At 37.6% G+C, this 20,750-nt stretch overlaps 1 pseudogene across 1 annotated transcript; it reads left to right on the plus strand.

Moving 5' to 3' along the window:
• Positions 1–7,891: 7,891 nt before the first annotated feature.
• LOC309855904 (nucleosome assembly protein 1-like 2 pseudogene) lies at positions 7,892–18,362 on the plus strand (annotated as a pseudogene). The gene is made up of 3 exons: positions 7,892–7,936; positions 14,673–14,688; positions 17,438–18,362. The product of its transcript is annotated as a nucleosome assembly protein 1-like 2 pseudogene (transcript).
• Positions 18,363–20,750: the final 2,388 nt, after the last annotated feature.

Here is a 20,750-nt window from a genome sequence, read left to right on the forward strand (position 1 = left end):
TGGACTCTGAGAAACAAACTGAGGGTTTTAGAGGGGAGGGGGGATGGGAGGATGGGTAAGCCTGGTGGTGGGTATTAAGGAGGGCAGGTGTTGCATGGAGCAATGGGTGTTGTACATAAACAATGAATCTTGAAACACTGAAAAAATAAAATTAAATTAGAAAAAGAAAAAAAGATTATTATTTATAGTACCCTAGAGGAGGGGAACACCATAGGCCATACTGGAAAGCACAGGAGTAGGTGATAAAGCAGAAGGAGAGGGAGGAACTGTAGACAAGAACGTTTATTGTGATTTCTGTAGAAAGGAAGGGGCGAGTCAGAGTAAACATGCTTAGGATTGGCTAGTTTGAATAATATTAGCAGATTCTGTAGCATAGGAGCTGTCCCTAGTTGTCTGGGTCTGGCCTTGGAGTGATTAGGAACAATATATAATGTCCTGCAGGGTGAGAGCCTGATAAAGGAGATAGTTGGGGATGTGGACTGGTTAATTTGTATCTGAAAAGTATGCCTCTGAAAGGAGATCTCCTCCAGAGGAGGGGAGAGGTGAGGCAATGATGGAAGTATGAAGGAAGACAAAGTGACATAGGCATATTATCAGGTTGTTCAGAACAAGATGTGTCTGGCATAGGGTAGATGTTAAAGCATAAAGTTTTGAAAAGCTAGAAACATGGTTAATATACCAGACACAAACAAAGAAACAACAAGAAGAAAAACCCTTTAGACCCCAAGGTGGAGAAATATTTATGATTTTTGTTTTTCAAAACTACTACCAGAAGCCTTCCCCTCTTCTCAAATAAAAGTGTCCCTTATTGTTTTAACAACTTTCTAGGGACCCTTTGAATGCAAACTGATAGCCAAGCTTCTCTCCTCTGATAGCCCAATCAACAAAACAAGCAGAGGGTGGCCACAATCCTTGTATTTTCCAGGCAGAATGCCTATAGGTGGTGCTCACACTCATGGGACAAATAAGCTCATGCTATGGATAAAACATGATTATTTGTACCCCAAACAGGGTAAAACAAAACAAATAAAACAGTACCAAAGCATGACATAATTAAATTATAGAAAACCAGTGAAAAACAGTGTCTTAAAAACAAGTAGAGAGGGAAAAGTCATGTTACAGGGGAACAAAGATGAATTATCATTGAATTCTCATAAAACAATGGAATAACATAGTGGAACAGTATATTTAAAGTGATGAAAAATAAAATCAATATGTCAATCTAGTATTCTATACCAAAAGAAAATACCTAGAGAGGGAGCCAAGGTGGTGGCATAGTAGGAGGACCCTAGGCTTGTCTCATCTCTCAAACACAACCAGATAGCTATCAAATCATACTAAATACCCCAGAAATAAACCTGAAGACTGACAGAACAAACTCCACAAGTAAAGAGGGAGAAGAAGCCATTTTGAAGAAAGTAAGAATTGTGGAGAATGTGGTTTCAGGAAGAAAGAGGTCGCAGGTGATGATGAGGGTAGGGAACTTTGATCACAGAGGAAGGTGAGAGAGAGGAGCACACAGGGGACCATACAAGGGGACCACTTCCCCAAAGCCATTGGCTGGGAAAATGAGAGGGGCTGAATTCCATGGGTTCTTGCAACCAGCAGGGCATAAAGACTGGAGTTTTAAAGGTCAGGGGTCTTGGCTTTGATAGAGTGCTGAGGGCATTGACCTACTCCTGGAAAGAAGGCAGGCAACAATCCAGAGGCAGACAACTTAGAAACAGTGATATGAAGAAAAGCTGTGGCACACAGAGTGATTATTTGCTCTTCTCAGAGTGCATGCCTGAGAGGCAGAATGAACAGAGACTCCTATCCAGGGACAAAGGAGATGCCTGGTACCAATTCCCTCCCCAGCCCTTCAGCATAAACACAGAGCCACCTGTGGTAAACAGCACAGCACTGATACTGGCTGCCTAACCTAATAGAACCATAGAACCCATAGAATCCAAGAACCATACCCCTGTGCTCTGGCAATACTGCCCTTCTTGGTCAAGTTTGCATTAGTCCCAGTGCAGTGGGCGCCTTCCCCAGAAGAAACCTGTGCCCATACCACGCACGTGTCCTGACCAGAGAATTCTGCAGACCTTCAGTTCTAGTGGAAGCAGTTATCAGGTCTCATTTAACAAGCAGACCAGAGCACACCTAGTTAAAGCATGGCATATTCTGGCGAAGGACCAAACATTGTCCAGTGCAGGCAAGGAGAGCTTCTGAAGACAACTAGCCTAAAGGATAGAACACCTAAAACACAACAGCAGAATGCAAACAGCACACACCAGAGACATTCCCTGAAGCACCAGATCTTGGATACTATATGATCTTCTCTTCATAAAGCCATTACTTGAAGGACTAGGAATCATAATGGGCTTTTCTGAAACAGAAGAAGGCAGAGACTTAGACAAAATGCCAAGATGGAGGAATTTATTTTAAATGAAAGAACAAGGTCATGGCCAGAGATCTAAGCAAAACAGATATAAGTGATATGCCTAATGGAGAATTTAGGCAACAAAGTATCATAAGGATACTTGCTGGGCTTGAGAAAACAATGGAAGACTTCAGGGAGGCCCTTACCATAGAGATAAAAGAGTTAAAAAACAATGAGTCAGAAATGAAAAATGCAATAACTGATATTCAAAATAGGCTGGATGCAATGAAAACAAGTATGGAAGAAGTGGAGGAATGAATAAATGACATAGAAGATAAAATAATGGAAAATAATGCTGAACAAAAGAGAGAATTATGGAAGACAAGAATAGATTTAGGGAATGCAGTCACTCCATTAAATGTAATAACATTATTATTATAGGAGTCCAAAAAGAAGGAAAAGAGAGAAAAGGAGAAGAAAATCTATTCGAGGAAATAATACTTGAAAAATTCCTTAATCTGGGGAAGGAAACAGACATCCAGATCCTGGAGGTACAGAGAACTCTCATCAAAAAGCAGGCTAACACCAAGACATATTGTAATTAAGTTGACAAAACCCTAAAAGCAGCAAGACAAAGGGAATACCCTTGTAGCTAGCTAACTGGCTAGCTGCAGATACCTCAACATAAACTTGGCAAGCCAGAAAAGAGTTGCATGATATATTCAATGTGCTAAATCTATAGCTAAGAATCCTTTAGCCAGCAAGGCTATCATTCAGAATAGAAGGAGAGAGAAAGAGTTTCCAGACAAACAAAAACTAAAGGGGTTCATGATCCCTAAAACAGCCCTACAAGAGACATTAAGGAGGACTCTTGGAGTGAAAAGGAAAGACCAAAAGTGACAAAGTTAAGAATGGGCCAGAGAAAATCTCCAGACACAATGACAAAACAAGTAATAAAACGGCACTAAATCCATATCTATCAATAATTACCCTGAATATGTTTGGACTAAATGTGCCAACCAAAAGACATAGGGTGTGAGAATGGATGAGAAAACAAGACCTATCTGTATGCTGCCTAAAAGAGACTCATTTTGGAACTAAGGTTACCTGCATACTGCAAGTGAGTGGATGATGAAATATTTATTATGCAAATGGATGTCAAAAGAAAACCAAAGTATCAATACTAGTATCAGAGAAACCAGACTTTAAAACAAAGACTGTAACAAGAAATGAAGAGGGACACTATATCATGATAAAAAGGACAATCCAATAGGAAGATCTAACAATGGCAAATAGTTAACATGGGAACACCCAAATATATAAAAGAACTTATTCATATTAGTACAATAATAGTAGAGAACTTTAACATCCCACTTACGTCAACAGATTATGTAAAATCAACATGGAAGTGATGGCTTTGAATGATACACTTTGACAGATGGACTTAACAGATATATTCCAAACATTTCATCCCAAAGCAGCAGAATACACATTCTTTTCAAGTGCACATGGGACATTCCCCAGAACAAATCACATACTAGGTTACAGATGAGCTCTCAACAAGTATGAAAGGATTGAGATCATACCATGTATGTTTTCTGACCACAATGCTATGAAACTTGAAGTCAACCACAAGAAATAACTTGGAAAGACCACAAATAATATGGAGGTTAAACAACATACTACTAAACAATGAATGTGTCAACGAGGAAATCAAAGAAAATCTAATCAAAGAGGCAAAGAACCTGTACTCAGAAAACTATTAAGTACTCGGGAAAGAAATTGAGGAAAACATAGAGAAATGGAAAAATGTTCCATGCTCATGGATTGGAAGAACAGATATTGTGAAAATGTCTATGTTACTAAGAGGAATCTACACATTTAATGCAATCCCTATCAAAATACCACCAACATTTTTCACAGAGCTGGAACAAATAATCCTAGAATTTGTATGGAACCAGAAAAAATCCTGAATAGTCTGAGGAATATTGAAAAAAGGAAACCAAAATTAGTGTCACCACAATTCCAGACTTCAAGCTCTATTACAAAGCTATAATTATGAAGAGTATGGTACTGGCATGAAAACAGACACATAGATCAATGGAACAGAATAGAGAGCCCAGAAATGGACCCTTAACTCTACGGGCAACTAATCTTTGACAAAGCAGGAAAGAAAGTCCAACAGAAAAAAGACAGTCTCTTCAACAAATGGTGCGGAGAAAATTGGACAGCCACATGCAGAAGAATGAAATTGGACCATTTTCTTACACCACACACAAAAATTTGAGTCTTCAAAATGGATGAAAGACCTCAATGTGAGACAGTAATCCATCAAAATCCTTGAGGAGAACACAGGCTGCAACCTCTTTGACCTCAGCCGCAGTAGATTCTTTCTAGAAACATCACCAAAGGCAAGGGAAGCAAGGGTAAAAATGAACTATCAGGACTTCAGATAAAAAACTTTTGCACAATAAAGGAAACAGTCAACAAAACCAAAGACAACTGACAGAATGGGAGAAGATATTTGCAAGTGATATATCAGATAAAGGGCTAGTATCCAAAATCTATAAGAACTTATGAAACTCAACACCCAAAGAAGAAATAATCCAATCAAGAAATGGGCAGAAGATATGAACAGACATTTCTGCAAAGAAGACATCCAAATGGTCAACAGACACATGAAAAAGTGCTCAGCATCACTCAACATCAGGGAAATACAAATCAAAACCACAGTGAGATACCACCTCAAACCAGTTAGAATGGCTAAAATCAACCCGTCAGGAAATAAAAGGTGTTGGCAAGGATGCAGAGAAAGGGGAACCCTCCTATATTATGGGTTGGAATGCAAGCTGGTACAGCCTCTCTGGAAAACAGTATGGAGGTTCCTCAAAAAGTTGAAAATAAGGCTATCCTATGGCCCAGCAGTTGCATTACTGGGTATCTACCCCAAAGATAAAAATGTGGTGATCCAAAGGAGCACATGCACCTGGCATGTTTATAGCAGCAATGTCCACAATAGCCAAACTATGGAAATAGCCTAGATATCCATTAACAGATGAATGGATAAAGAAGATGTGTGTGTGTGTGTGTGTGTGTGTGTGTGTAAACATACATGCAATGGAATACTATGCAGCTATCACCCCCCCCCCCCAAATCTTGCTATTTGCTATGACATGGATGGATGGACTAGAGGGAATTATGCTAAGCAAAATAAGTCAGAGATCATATGATCTCTCTGATATGAGGAATTTGAGAGGCAGCACAGGGGGTCGTGGGGGGAAGGGGGGGAAAATGAAACAAGATGGGATCGGGGAAGAAGATGAATCATAAAAGACTCTTAATCTCAGGAAATAAACTGAGGGTTTCTGGAGGGGAGGGGGTAGGAAGAGTAGGGTGGAAACCAAAGAAGTGAAAGACCTGTATTCTGAAAACTATCAAACAGTGATGAAAGAAATTGAAGATGACACATAGAAATGGAAAAGCATGCAATGTTCATGGATTGGAAGAACAAATATTGTTAAAATGTCTGTACTACCCAAAGCAATCTATGTATTCAATGCAATCTCTATTAAAATACCAACAGTATTTTTCACAGAACAAGTACAAATCCAAAGATTTGTGTGGAACCACAATAGACTTGGAATAGCCAAAGCAAACTTGAGAAAGAAAAGCAAAGCTGGAGGTAACACAATTGTGGACTTCAAGTTATATTACAAAGCTGTAGTGATCAAAACAGTATGGTACTGGCGCAAATAGACACATAGATGAATGGAACAGAATAGAAAACCCATAAATGAACTCACAACTCCATGGTCAAGTAATCTTCGACAAAGGAGGAAAGAATATCGAATGGAAAAAAGGCTGTCTCTTCAACAAATGGTGTTGGGGAAATTGGACAGCAACAGGCAGAAGAATGAAACTGGATTATTTTGTAACACCATACACAAAAATAAATTCAGAATTGATGAATGACCTAAATGTAAGACAAGGAACCATCAAAATTGTGGAGGAGAACATAAGCAAAAATCTATTTTACATCAGCTGTAATAACTTCTTACTAGATATGTTGCCTGGGACAAGGGAAACAAAAGCAAAAATGAATAATTGGGATTTCATCAAGGTAAAAAACTTCTCACAGTGAAGGAAACAGTCAACAAAACAAAAGGGCAACCTTCAGAATGGGAGAAGGTATTTGCAAATGACATATCTGATAAAGGGTTAGTATCCAAAATATATAAAGAACTTAAAAACTCAGCATCCAAAGGACAATTGGGTGGCTCAGTCAGTTAAATGTCTGTCTTCAGCTCAGGTCATGATGCCAGGGTTCTGGGATCGAGCCCCTCATTGGGCTCCCTGCATAGCAGAGAGCCTTCCTCTCCCTCGCCCTCTGCTGCTCCCTCTGCTTGTTCTCTCTCTCTCTCTCCCTCTCTCTCTCTCTGTCAAGTAAATAAATAAAATATTAAAAAACTCAACATCCAAGAAAGAAATAATCCAATTGAAAATGACCAGAAGAGGAATGCCTAGTGACTCGGTCAGTTAAGTGTCCAGCTCTTGATTTTGTCTCAGGTCTTAGCCTGACTAAGCCAAAGTCAGGCTCCATGTTCAGTGGTTGACTTTGCTTGAGTATTACACCTCCTCTCCCTCTGCCCTTCCTCCTGTACACACACTCTCTGTCTCTCAAATAAATAAATCTTAAAAACATTAAAAAATGAGCAGAAGATATGAATAGACATTTTGCCAAAGAAGGCATAGAGATGTCTAACAGACACATGCAAAGAAGCTCAGCATCACTCATAATCAGGGAAATACACATCAAAACAACAATGAGATATCACCTCATACTTCCCAGAATGGCTAAAAGTAATGGCGCAAGAAACAACAGATGTTGGCAAGGATGTGGAGAAAAGGCAAGCCTCTTACACTGTTGATGGTAATGCAAATTTGTGCAGCCACTCCGGGAAACAGTTTGGAGGTTTCCCAAAGGTCAAAAACACAACTACCCCATTCTCCAGCAATTGCACTACTAAGTATTTACCCAAAGAATACAAAAATATGAATTCAAAGGATACATACACCCTGATGTTTATAGCAACATTATCAACAATAGTACATTTATGGAAAGAGTCCAAATGCTTATCAACTGATAAATGGATAAAGATGTGATATATATATATATATATATATATATACACACACACACACACACACACACACACACACACACACATATACATACATAATACATATGTATAAACACACACACCATGGACTATTACTTGCCATCAAAAAGAATGAAATCTTGCCACTTACAACAACATGGGTGGAGATAGACAGTATTATGTTACACAAAATAAGTTAGAGAAAGACAAATATTATACAATTTCACTCATATTTGGCATTTAGGAAACAAACGAACATGGTGTGGGGGAAAGAGAGGCAAACCAATAAATAAACCCTTAACTATAACTCTAACTCAAACTGGTGGTTACTGAAGGAGATTTTGGTGGGGGTTGTGTGAAATTGGCGATGGGGATTAAGGAGGGCACTTATGATGAGCACTGGGTATTGCATGTAAGTGATGACTCAATGCATTCCAAACCTGAAGCTAATATTACACTCTATGTTAAATAACTGGAATTTATTTATTTATTTATTTATTTATTTACAGAGAGAGAGCTGGAGTGGGTGTGGGGGAGGGGCACAGGAAGAGAGAGAATCTTAAGCAGGCTCCAGGGTGGGGCCTGATGTGGGGCTCAATCTCACGACCCTGTGATCATGACCTAAGCCGAAATCAAGACTCCTATGCTTAACTGACTGGGCTACCCAGGCACGCCATAAATAAAAACTTGAAAAAATACAAGTTTTTAATCTGCTAATGAGCCCTTGTTGAAACCAAATGTCTAACCATTAGAAGTATTGCATTTTGTCTTGATGTGCATATTTTTGTGGAGGTGAAGTTAGACTCTAAAACTGACAAGATAAAAAGGGCTTAGGAAAACCTTGCGTCCCTTGAACTTGGAACACAATCGTGTGGCTTTACAATATATTATCTTTTCTAATGCCTAACAAATGCTTCTTGCTTGGTTCAAGTTCTGAGTTCACAGGTGGTGATTGCCTGTACCCGACTCTAATCTGAAACCTTTATATTGTTTGCTGTGAACAGTTTTAGCCCCAACATTAACTATGCTCTGTGTTCAGTAAGCAGAACACAGACTCTGAGAGGGCTTCAGATTTAGGACACCCCTCCATGGGATCATAAACTGAACATATTCTGGATATTGGCTGGACCATCTGGGTCACATACAGATGCCCATGGAAAAGGGCTTATTCTATAATGGGACCTTCTAAAATTGAGCGGTTGAATGGCTCTTTATTTCTCATATAGAGCCCAATTGTATCTTTTTAAAGAAACCACTTTATTGGGATATGTTCTTGTCACACACACACACACACACACACACACACACACACACATAATAATTGTATTCTTAATTTGTGATTCTAGCTGAAAGCTGCAAGTTGGAGGAGGTACAGCATAGGACTACTCTAGCTAGTCATGACAAACTGGACACCTGACCCATTTTTGGAGATGACTGGATGCTGTTGATTTGCTGTGTTTGGCTCTCTGGACTAGTTGCACTTTGCAACAATAGACTGATAGCCTGACTGTACTTCCTTCCCCTTTCTCCTAGTATACCTCAATAAGATACTTTATTTAATAAATACAGATATCTCCAGAATGGCATTTTTTTGTAAGTTCTCACTGGATAAAGGATTAGAACAAAATGAGTAAGGGTTATATAAACACATTTTGAAAATTTTTGAAAATGGAGAATTTGGTTAGAACATGATTTTTGTTATGTCATATAAAATTATTTTTCTGTGAAAATGCTTTGGTCCCTCTTTTATAAAACTAATTTAAGTGAGTGGTCTGGATGAGAAAAAAAAACCCAGAAAATCAAAAATTTCAATCACTGAATAAGACAAATTGATTTTGTAACAACTGAGGAAAAACAAACAAACAAACAAACAAACCAGGCACTGTTTTTGGGAGGTATGGAGCAGGGGTGGTAAGGCATTAAAGACCTTCGTTTTTCAGAACAACTGGAAGCTTTCCCCTTCTCCCCAGTAAAAGTACCAGTGTTATGTTTCAGGCTTCTGAGAGTGCTTTGAATTCAAACTGACTACTGGCCCTAAGATCACATCAGACCATGCTGATTAACAGATAGCAGGGGTTGTCCTGTTGTACTTCCCATGCAGAGAGCCTCCAGATATCACCCACATTCACAAAGCAGATGATCTGGTGACATAGGCAAGCAAAACTCTTTGGAACTTATTACCATCTAGCAGTCTCTCTAAAAAAAAAAAAAAAATCCAGGCCTATCCGGAATTAATTGGACCAAACTGGAAACCCTGGGACAGAAATTCCCCTGGTTGGAAGACATATTGGGGGCCTATGTAACCAGCCCCAGTAAGAACCTTGGGCACTCAGTCTTTAATGAAATTCCTGGTAGACAGCACTTCACAGGTATTGTCACAACTCAATGCTTAGGCAATGTGTGTAGTGTGATATCTCTTAGAGAAGACTCTTGGAAGCTTGCATCTGGTTTCTTGTGGCCTTGACCCATGGGCCTTTTCATTTTGCTTATTTTTTTGTATCCTTTTATCATAATAAATCTTGGCTATCAGTATGACTATATGCTGAGTCCTGTGGTCAATTGTGAATCTTTGAATTTAGGGGTGGTCTTGGGCACCCCCATATAATGAATGTTCAAAAGGAATTATTACATTGTTACATTGCATTATTATTATTATATTGTTTGTATTATGTGATTAAGGTAAAGAATTTAAGCAAACTAGGATTTATTCTGGATTGGGTGATGTCAGAAGGTGGGGGAAATTTGACTTTGCATCTTTTTAAAACTTTCTTTTTAAATTTAAGTATACATAACACACAATATTACATTAGTTTCAGGTATACAACAGTGAGTTGACCAGCTTATACATTATCTGATGTTCACTATATGTAGTTATCATCTGTCACCATACATTGGTATTATCATAACAATATTCCTTATACTGTGCCTTTTATTCCCATGACTTATTCATTCCATAACTAGAAACCTGTATTTCCCACTCCTCTTCACCCATTCTGCCCACCCCCCCACCCCATCCCCTCTGGCAACCATCCGCTTGTATTCTGTATTTATAATTCTGATTCTGATTTTAGTTTGTTTATTGATTTTTTTAAGATTGCTCATATGAGTGAAATCATATGGTATTTCTCTTTCTCAGTCTAAGTTATTTCACTTAGCATAATACCCTCTAGGTCCATCCATGTTGTCTCAAATGGCACAATCTCATCCTTTTTTATGGCTGCATAATGTTCTGTTGTGTAAATGTGTGTGTACATATATACACCATACATATATATAGTGTAAATGTAAGTATACATGTGCATACACATGTGTATATGTGTATATACACACATACATATCACATCTTCCTCTTCTATTCCTCTTTCAATGAACACTAATAACTAACTATCACAAAGAGAAATTAAGAAAACACCAATTGCAATTGCATTGAAAATAATAAAATACTTAGGAATAATTTTAACCAAAGAAGTGAAAGTCCTATAATCTGAAAACTATAAAACACTAATGAAAGGAATTGAAGATAACACTAAAAAACAGAAAGCTATTCCCAGTTCTTGAATTGGAAGAATTGATATTCTTAAAATGTCCATGCCACCCAAAGCAATCTGCAGATTCAATGCAATCCCTACCAAAATACCAACATTTTTCACAAAACTAGAACAAGTAATACTAAAATTTGTATGGAACCACAAAAGACCCTGAATAGCCAAAGATATTTTGAGAAACAAACAAAGCAGGAGGCGTCATAATTCCAGATTTCAAGATAAACTACGAAGCTATAGTAATCAGTACAGTATGGTACTGACACAAAAATGACACATAGATCAATAGAACAGAATAGACAGCCCAGAGATAAACCCACACTTAATGGTCAATTAATCTATGATAAAGGATTCAAGAATATCAAATGGGAAAAAAATAGTCTAATAAGTAGTATTGGGAAAACTGGACAGCTATATGCAAGAGAATGAAACTGGATTGCTTTTTAACACCACACACAAAAATAAACTCAAGATGTATTAAAAATATGAATATGATGCTAATGTTTTTTCATCTTATGGTGAAACAACATTAGCATCATATTCATATTTTTAATACACTAGAGCGTATCATGCTTAGCGAAATAAGTCAAGCAGAGAAAGACAACTATCATATGATCTCCCTGATATGAGGAAGTGGTGATGCAACATGGGGGCTTAAGTGGGTAGGAGAAGAATAAATGAAGCAAAATGGGAATGGGAGGAGACAAACCATAAGTGACTCTTAATCTCACAAAACAAACTGAGGGTTGCTGGGGGGAGGGGGTTTGGGAGAAGGAGGTGGGATTATGGACATTGGGGAGGGTATGTGCTTTGGTGAGTGCTGTGAAGTGTGTAAACCTGGTGATTCACAGACCTGTACCCCTGGAGATAAAAATATATGTTTATAAAAAATAAAAAATTTAAAAAAATATGAATATGAGACCTGAAACCATAAAAATCCTAGAAGAGTACCCAAGCAGTAACTTTTTTTTACATTGGCTATAGCAAGCTTTTAAAAAAAGATTTACGTATTTATTTGAGACTGCCTGAACATGAGTGAGTTGGGGGAGGAGGGAAGAGGAAAGAATCTCAAGCAGATTCCCGGCTGAGTGTGGAGCCCTATGTGGAGCTTTATCTCACAGACCCTGAGATCATGACCTGAGCCAAAATCAAGAGTTGGATGCTTAACTGACTCAGCCACCCAGGTGCATCAGCTATACTAACTTTTTTTCTTCATATGTCTCCCAAAGCAAGGGAAACAAAAGCAAAAATAAACTACTGGGACTACATATAAATAAAAAGTTTTTGCACAGAAAGGAAACCATCAACAAAGAAAAAGCCCCCTGAAGGGGAGAAGATATTTGCAAATCGCATATCAGAAAGGGATTAATATCCAAAATATATAAAGAACTTAAACAACTCAATACCAAAAAACCAATCTGATTTGAAAATGGGCAGAGGACCTGAAAAGACATTTTTCCAAAGAAGACACACAGATGGCCAAATAAAAAAGATGATCAAGTTAGTCTTTTAAAATTGTTATCTCAAAATAAAGCTAAAACTAATTGGTAAAGTAACATCACTTACTCTTAGTGGCCAAGATAGGAGTATGGTCATTTTTGTGCTTTGGACAATGTCCATGTATTTTTTTTCTGTGTTCAGACACGATTATAGAGTAGTGTCTTTTTTTTTTTAAATCTTAGTCCATCACTGTCACAGAGTGGCCTTCTCTTATGTTGGTGTTGTGAGGTTGTTTATATGCAAGAGAGCACCAAGGGCTGCTTGTATGCCAGGCCAGCTCCAGCAGGTTGTTTTCTTTTCCTCAAGATTATGCTATGTAGCAGTTTTTCCTGTTGTTGGAAGAATTTTGATAATTTTTTCCTAGATAATTTTTATAAGTTTAATGTGGGGTAGAATGTGTGAAGGGACTTAGGAGAGCTACAATTTATTTCCAGCATCACTACTAATGGACTATATGACCCAAAGCATTATTTTCGAGGTGGAGAAGCTAGAGGGGGGAATATTTTGTGAAGATTTCATAATAGAACTTTCAAGATCCAAACAAAAAGGCATTCATAAAACACAATTTGAAAATGATTAGGAATGCTTATAAAAAATAAGTGATTTCTGCCTGTAAGCTTACATACCCCTTTATTTTTTCAAAGTTCATTTTTAATTCAAATGATAGTAAAGCTATAAAAGTCAGGGAAGTTATAACATGAAAAAATAGTTGAAGTTGTAGGTAGGATTTTTATTTTTATTTTTTCTTCTTATGTGGTTAACAATAAGAACAACCATTAAGCATAATCTATGTAAGAATGGTGTGGTTTTATCTGTAAAACTCATTGTTTATTTTTAAGGAATGTTATTGGGAGGTCAGTCAGTAGGATAGTTGTTTTTGGTAGTGAAGTGGGGTTATTCTACTGGGGATTTAAAAGCCCAGGGAAGGGGAACCTGGGTGGCACAGTTGGTTAAGCACCTGACTCTTCGTTTCAGGTCAGGTTGTGATCTCATGGTTGTGATCGCATGGCGCAGAGATCAAGCCCTGCTTTGGGCTTCCTTTCCCTCTACCCCTTCCACTTGTGCTCTCTCTCTAAAATAAATAAATAAATCTTTAAAAAATAAAAAAATAAAGCCCAGTGAAAGCACTTGGCAGCTATCCATAAAGAAGTCAAACCTAGAGCCACACTGATTTGTTGTTTTCTTCATGCTATTATACAAGTTCCAAAAGGGAATTTTTGTTATCAACTACATTGTCATCAGAAGACAATTTAGTCAATTCATGGGAGAGTTTGTGGTTTTCTTTTTGGAAAACCATGGATTAATTTCCCTAAACTTAATATTTTGAAATAAACCCATGTGATTTAAGTTTCCTTGTATTTGGAAAGACTACTTTCATGTACTACACAGCTGAAGTGTCTGAATACATAGACAGATAAAAATAATCTGTCAGAAGTGTATATTTAATACTTGCATCACTCTTCTAATTTTGAGGGCAACTTGCTCTCCTGATTTTATTCCATTGTTTAAAATTAGAATTATCATAGGGCTATGTGAAATTTATTATTAGCTAATTAAAGTTCTGTGATATTATAATAGAGGCAACAGTTTCCACAGTTAAATGAAAGACACACTAAAGCAGACTGTGCTGTTTGGAAATTGGTAATTTATATTTGTGCTTATGGAAATTTAGGGTAAAAATTTTGGAAGAAAGAGCAATAGCTACTGAATTGTTAATACATGCAAGATTAAAAAAACTTTTCTACCATTTTGTATAATTGGAATTGCATAAATAACATTTTAAGGGCAATATACTAATTGCAACTGGAATTTTAAGTTTAAACAGAAGAATCAAATGTTACTTGTGTTTCTGTCATTGTATTTGGATCTCAGCATTTGTGTCAGTCTTGGGGCACCTTGGTGGCTTGGTCAGTTGAGCATCCAACATTTGATCTCAGCACAGGTCTCTTCACAAGGTTGTGAGTTCAGCCCCATGTTGGGCTCTGTGCTGGGCATGGAAACCATTTTTAAAAAAAGAATTTGTGTTAGTCTTAGCCTTCTTAACACTACAAAAACCAGTTTTGTTTCTCAAAGCTGACATCCAAAATTTTTCTTCCTGTCGTTTAGGAGTTACATGATGACAGTGAGTGTTTAGAAATTCTCAGAGTGTATAGGATACTTAAGCCATATATTCAACTATGGAATGATGGGAATGACACATAAGTCTGGAACTGCATATATAGATGAGCTTTCTTTTTTCAGTCTATTTTAAATGAGTTAGGTTTTAATCAAACACAGTGTGCACATGCACATACACAGACATATGGAATGATTAAATATTGGAGTGATTAAATATTTACATGATATTCACTGAGGGAAAAACACCTTTTCTTTATAGGCTACTTAAGCTCCTTTCTCTATCCTCCACATAAGACTGCCTCTGGAACCTTCCATTTTTGTGACTCCCTAACAAGTGTCTTTTAGCGTAATGAGAAGAATTTCATCCCTGTTCTTTTTCTCTTCCTTTTTCTACTCTCATTTCTTTTTTCCTCTTCCTCTTCCTTTTGCTCATTATCTTCAAGAAGATTTATTATGTGGAAATTTGGAGGTGTGGGAAATAGCAGAGCCACAACATCAAATATAAAACAATCAATAAAATATGCCTTGACACCTATCATCTAAAAAGGAGGCAAGAAGAAACATTGAAATAATGCTGTGTTTATGACTAAAACTAAAATACCCACATACACCTAAAAACCTGGAAAGAAATACACTAATGTATGATTATTTATGTAATTATGACACTAAACAGAAAACTGTTAGGTCTGGAATATGACAAAACCTCTTTAAAAATAAAAGTCTCCAAATTGTGTGTGATCTGTATTGAAATGTGGACAAGAAAAAAACTAGCTGTTTTCCCCATCTGAGACAAGTTTTTAATGCCACATGGCATTCCATCTTGTTAATACATTATCACATCTTATACCTTTTCCCTAGTGCTGAGTCATTGAGTAGTTCCAATTTATTCAGAATATCAATGCAAATGTTTTGCTTTCAGTAATATGACTTCATATTTGAGTATCATCATTTTTATCTTCAAAAGAGCCTGCATGGAGAAAAGGTTATTTGCAGTTCATCAGCAGTACTCTGAGATATGGGTAATCCAGGTGTATAGTATTAACTAGTTATTCATCTAATTGAACACTGCTCACCATGGGCCTTCCCTACTCCCACCCCATTCCATCTCATCTTATTCTTGCCTGGAAAATATCAGAATTGATCCAATTTTAGAACAATGCACATTCTTCATAGAGATTTTGAAAATCTAGAACTAGAAAACAAAAAATCCATAAGGAGTCACATCATTGGATCTCATTATTGATATTTTAGTGTTTTTTTTTATTATGTTCAATTTACAGGCATATAGTACATTATTAGTTTTTGTTGTAGTGTTCAGTGATCCATTAGTTGCGTATAACACCCAGTGCTCATCATATCACCTGCCCTTCTTAATACCCATTACCAGGTTACACTATCCCCTCACCTTTCCCCCTTCTGTAAATCTCAGTTTGTTTCCTGGAGTCCATATTTCTCCCATGGTTTGTTTTTTCCTCTGATTTCTTTCCAGTCACTTTCCCTTCCCTTCCCTTATTGTCTTCTGTGCTATTCCTTATATTCTGTATATGAGGTATTATGGTAAGTGAAATCAGTCAAGCAGAGAAAGATATCTTAATGTTTTACCCCCTTCTCTTTGTTTGTATATTTGAGTGTAAAAATGCTTGCATTTTGTTTTTGCATGTGTCCTTACTATGGAAGCAAAAATGGGCTGAGGGTATTCTTTTAGTATTTTTGTTTGTTTGTTTTTTATAAATTATAGCTGCAAACTTTAGCTCATTTTGAATGTTTTTAAAATATTTAATTAATTTATTTATTTGAGAGAGAGAGAGAGAGAGCACAGAAGGAGAGTGAGGGGGAGAAGCAGACTTCCCATTGAGCAGAGAGCCTGACGACCTGGGTCTCGATCCCAAGACCCTGAGATCATGACCTGAGCTGAAGACAGATGCTCAACCAACCAACCAAGCCACCCAGGCACCCCTCTTTTTGAAAATTTTTAACTGTAATATTTCTTAAACATAGATAAAAAGAAAGCATAGATGTTATTGAAAAGATTCTTGAACAACACTCTACTAGTGGTCATCCATATTAGATCTAATAATCTTCCACTAAGAGGCTTGGAAGTCACGTTTCTAGCCTCGCCTGCATTCTTTGCTCTTACAGACTCTAATTTTCTCAGGCTTACTTAAGATCTCCCCTCTATATCATTCCTCAGTAAACCCTTCTGGTTTAGAAATTTTGGAGGTGCTACCACAGGGAAGATAATTGGCACTGTAGGTTTGCTAAATATAATCATTCATTGAACAAAGATTTGCCAATGACAGCTGCTCAACAAATAAAGTGATTATATCATCTGCACAAAGGGCTTGTGGCACCTCCTGCTTTTGCCAAGGCAGCTAGAGGGGAAGGTAGTTTAATCTGTTCCTCCTGTTGCAGCTTTAGGCCTCCTCTGGTATTATACCTGCCTGCCCCTCCACCTCTTTATCCACCCCAGGCCAGTTTCCACAGCACCCACAGCTGAAGCCATTTCCCCTTCAACTTCTGCCTCCATTTTAGACCCTGCCAGTGCCCACTGCCTGAGCTATAGCCATCTCTGCCACTTCTGTGAATCTTTTCCTATTAGAAAGGTAACAATGGAAGGTCTTGGGAAACATGGCAAAGCCAGTGAAGTGAGCTGACCAGTTGGCCCTGGGGCAGCCACAGCCTCTTGATAGGCTTTGATGGGATACTCCTTAGATGAAGACTTTATTGAGAGCCTCTCTCAGTCAAGTACTGAGTATATGTTTTCAAAAATCTTCAGGCTAAATATGCAGGGCTAGAGGCCAAGAACCTGAAGGATTTTAATTCCATTGAGAGGAAGTATTTTGACATTTATAGGCCCTTTTTGGAAAAGAGATGTCAGATCATCAGTACACTGTACTAACCCACAAAAGAGGAGTGTGAGGTCAGGTCCAAGGCCAAGGACTATGGTTATATTAGGGTGGAAGATGATTCTGATGCCCAGATGCAGAGTCTGGAGGATAATACAGAGTATGAGGACTTGGATGAGTATTGCTAAGAAGCCTTCGAAAATGTGGAGAAAGTGTTTGGAGAGTATGAAGGAACAGAGGGACAAAATATGGATGAGGAGACAGCAGATCCTACAGGAACCCCCAATTTCTGGCTCATAGTTCTAAAGAACATTGAAGAGGTCACTCCCTTGATTCAAAAATATGACAAGCCCATTCTGAAGCACTTAAAAGTTCTACAGATCAGGTTTTTAAAACCTGATGAGCCTCTCACCTTCACTCTGAAATTTCTCTTTGAACCCAGCAACTTCTTCACAAAGGAGGTGTTGACCGAAACTTACACACTCAAGTCTAAGCTCCTCTACTTTTGACTCCTATTCCTTTAAGGGATCTGTGGTGGAGCATTGCATTGGTTATAAGACCAGAAGGAGGGAAAGAACGTCACTGCAAAAACACAGGTTTTGTCCTGAAAAACACAGGTTTTGGGGATGGATATACACACAGTGACCCAGAAATTTCCGAGAGTCCTTTTTCAACTTCTTCAGTACTCTCCAGTGGGGTCTGGATGCCAGTGAAGATAAAGAAGATGTTTTCATAGCTCATAACTTACTGCACCTTTGTTATCCCAAGAGCTGTGTTATACTTCACAGGAGAAGCACTTGAGGTCAAGTAAGAAGGAATGATCAGGGAATAAAATAAACTTGGTTTCTGACAGAGTCACTTATGAGAACAGGGTGGCTGTTGTTGAGGGTACAGAAGGCCAAGGCCTTAACTCCCAAGCAGAAGATACTGACCTCTGAAGCAGGGTGGTTGGTGTAGGTGAGTCTCCACATTAACAGTCTACATTTACAATAACCAAAATTTAACCATAAGTTACTTACAGCCATAATGTGTGTGTCTCTTCCTAGTAGACTCAGAATAAAACTGCTCAGATACATTTAACAATGCATTCCACCTACAGCTCTGGTGGTATAAACTGTTTCAAGAAATGTAGAAGGTAGTGAATTCTCTAAGCATACGAATACCTTGCTATTGCAAATCCGTGGCTTTTGTCATGTTACTAGTGTTACTAGTAACACATGTTACTAGTTTCTAGCCATGGAAAACTGGTAACTGAGACATGCCTGTTCAGAGACTTTTTTCTTAGAAAAAAATCAATGCCATATTACCCTGCTTCCAGCCCTGTCAATAAATGGGATTTACTCTACTCACACTACCTATGCCTTCCTCTCATTGTTATACAAATGCAGCAAGTTAACTAAAATACATTTGATTTATAATTTGAGAAACTAATAGCATAAGAATAAACATTTCTAGCAAATCTGCATTTATTTTAATTAACTGTTAGCTTGTTTATAGGTTTCTATATTTTATATGATATGGTGATTGACTCAGAAACCAGTTGCCTTATTGCTTATCAGTGAGGTATAGTTAAAACCATTTTTCCTAAAGCCTGCCATAAATTTTACAATGTGCTTCTGCAAAGTAGGGATAAAGTGTGCATATTCTTTTCTATAAAGCTTCTGTCTTCCATGAAAATAAGTTATATAATTAGTTAAGCTTTTTTCCTCATACTTATTCCAAAATAAAATTAATATGAATGTTAAACACTTTCTTCTGAGGGTATTGGAGTAAAGGATATGGCCTTTCCGCTTCAAGTGCCAGGTGGAAGATTTGAAGATATTAGCAGGTCAGTCTTATCCTTTGGGCACAGTATGCCCACTATACTTTTAAGAGTCCACAAAAATGTTTTAATTTCTCTTAAAATCAGAAGGAAAATGAATATAATGTTAATAATGTGTACATAATTAATCCAGTTGAGATTATGTTTGTCTTAAACTAAAAGACAAAATATTACTTATGTATATAAGGATGTCATAGAGGAAAGGGTCAGGGAAAGTAAAGCTGCCATGAAACTCATGAGAAGAGAGTGAAAGAGGGAGGAGATAAGAGTGGTTGAGGGAGATGTTGATGTGACAAAGGAGAAAAAAAGAAGGAGTGGAGGAAGGAAAGAGGGACAAGCAGAGATGGGTTTATGAGGGAAAGGATAATGGATGGCCTCTAAGCTCTAGGAGACAGTGAATGGATGGACTGGCAAGAGGGGAGAGGGTTATTAAAATGCTGGAGAGGGAGATGTGGGACCAAAGCCCAGTTGGGGCCTGGCCTGGGAGAAGTTGGAGCTTTGCTAGGGAGAAAAGAAGGAGGTGAGAGTTAAGCAGGTGGGTGAGAGGTCTGGAGAGCAGAGAACCAGAAGATGAAAGGGTGAAGCTTTATTAGAGAGTCAATTATCATATGGTTTCACTTATTTGTGGAGCATAACAAATAGCATGGAGGACATGGGGAGATGGAGAGGAGAAGGGAGTTGGGGTAAATTGGAAGGGGAGGTGAAACATGAGAGACTATGGATTCTGAAAAACAATCTGAGGGGTTTGAAGTGGCGGGGGGGTGGGAGGTTGGGGTACCAGGTGGTGGGTATTATAGAGGGCATGGATTACATGGCGTACTGGGTGTGGTGAAAAATTAATGAATACTGTTATGCTGAAAATAAATAAAAAATAAATTTACAAAAAGATTAAAGAGCTTTATCTTTATTAAAGATAAAGATTACTGAATTTCAGGTTTTATAATTTTGATGCATTTTGCAAAATCAGTACCCTGTCCAGGAAGAAGAATCTGAAGAGGAACTAGAGAAGCTTTGGTCTATTTTAAGTAACCTTTAATCATGTTCTTTCATTACCAAAATATATATATATAAAATACATACATATATATGAATTAATTCATTATTTTTATGCAACAAACACCTTATGTTGTACTATTTCTATGGCTAGCCAGTGTTCTAAGTACTTTACATATCTGTAATATTTGTTATTGATTAATATTAATTTTATATTTGAAAAAAGTAGTCATTTTCTTTTTTAAAAAGTTTTTATTTAAATTCCAATTAGTTACATACAGTGTAATATTAGTTTCAGGTGTAGAACTTAGTGATTCAGCACTTACACACAATACCCAGTGCTCATCATAATAAGTGTACTTCTTAATTCCCATTACCTATTTAAACCATCCTCTGCCCACCTCC

Source organism: Mustela nivalis, assembly GCF_964662115.1.
Source record: "Mustela nivalis genome assembly, chromosome: X".
NCBI lineage: Eukaryota > Metazoa > Chordata > Mammalia > Carnivora > Mustelidae > Mustela > Mustela nivalis.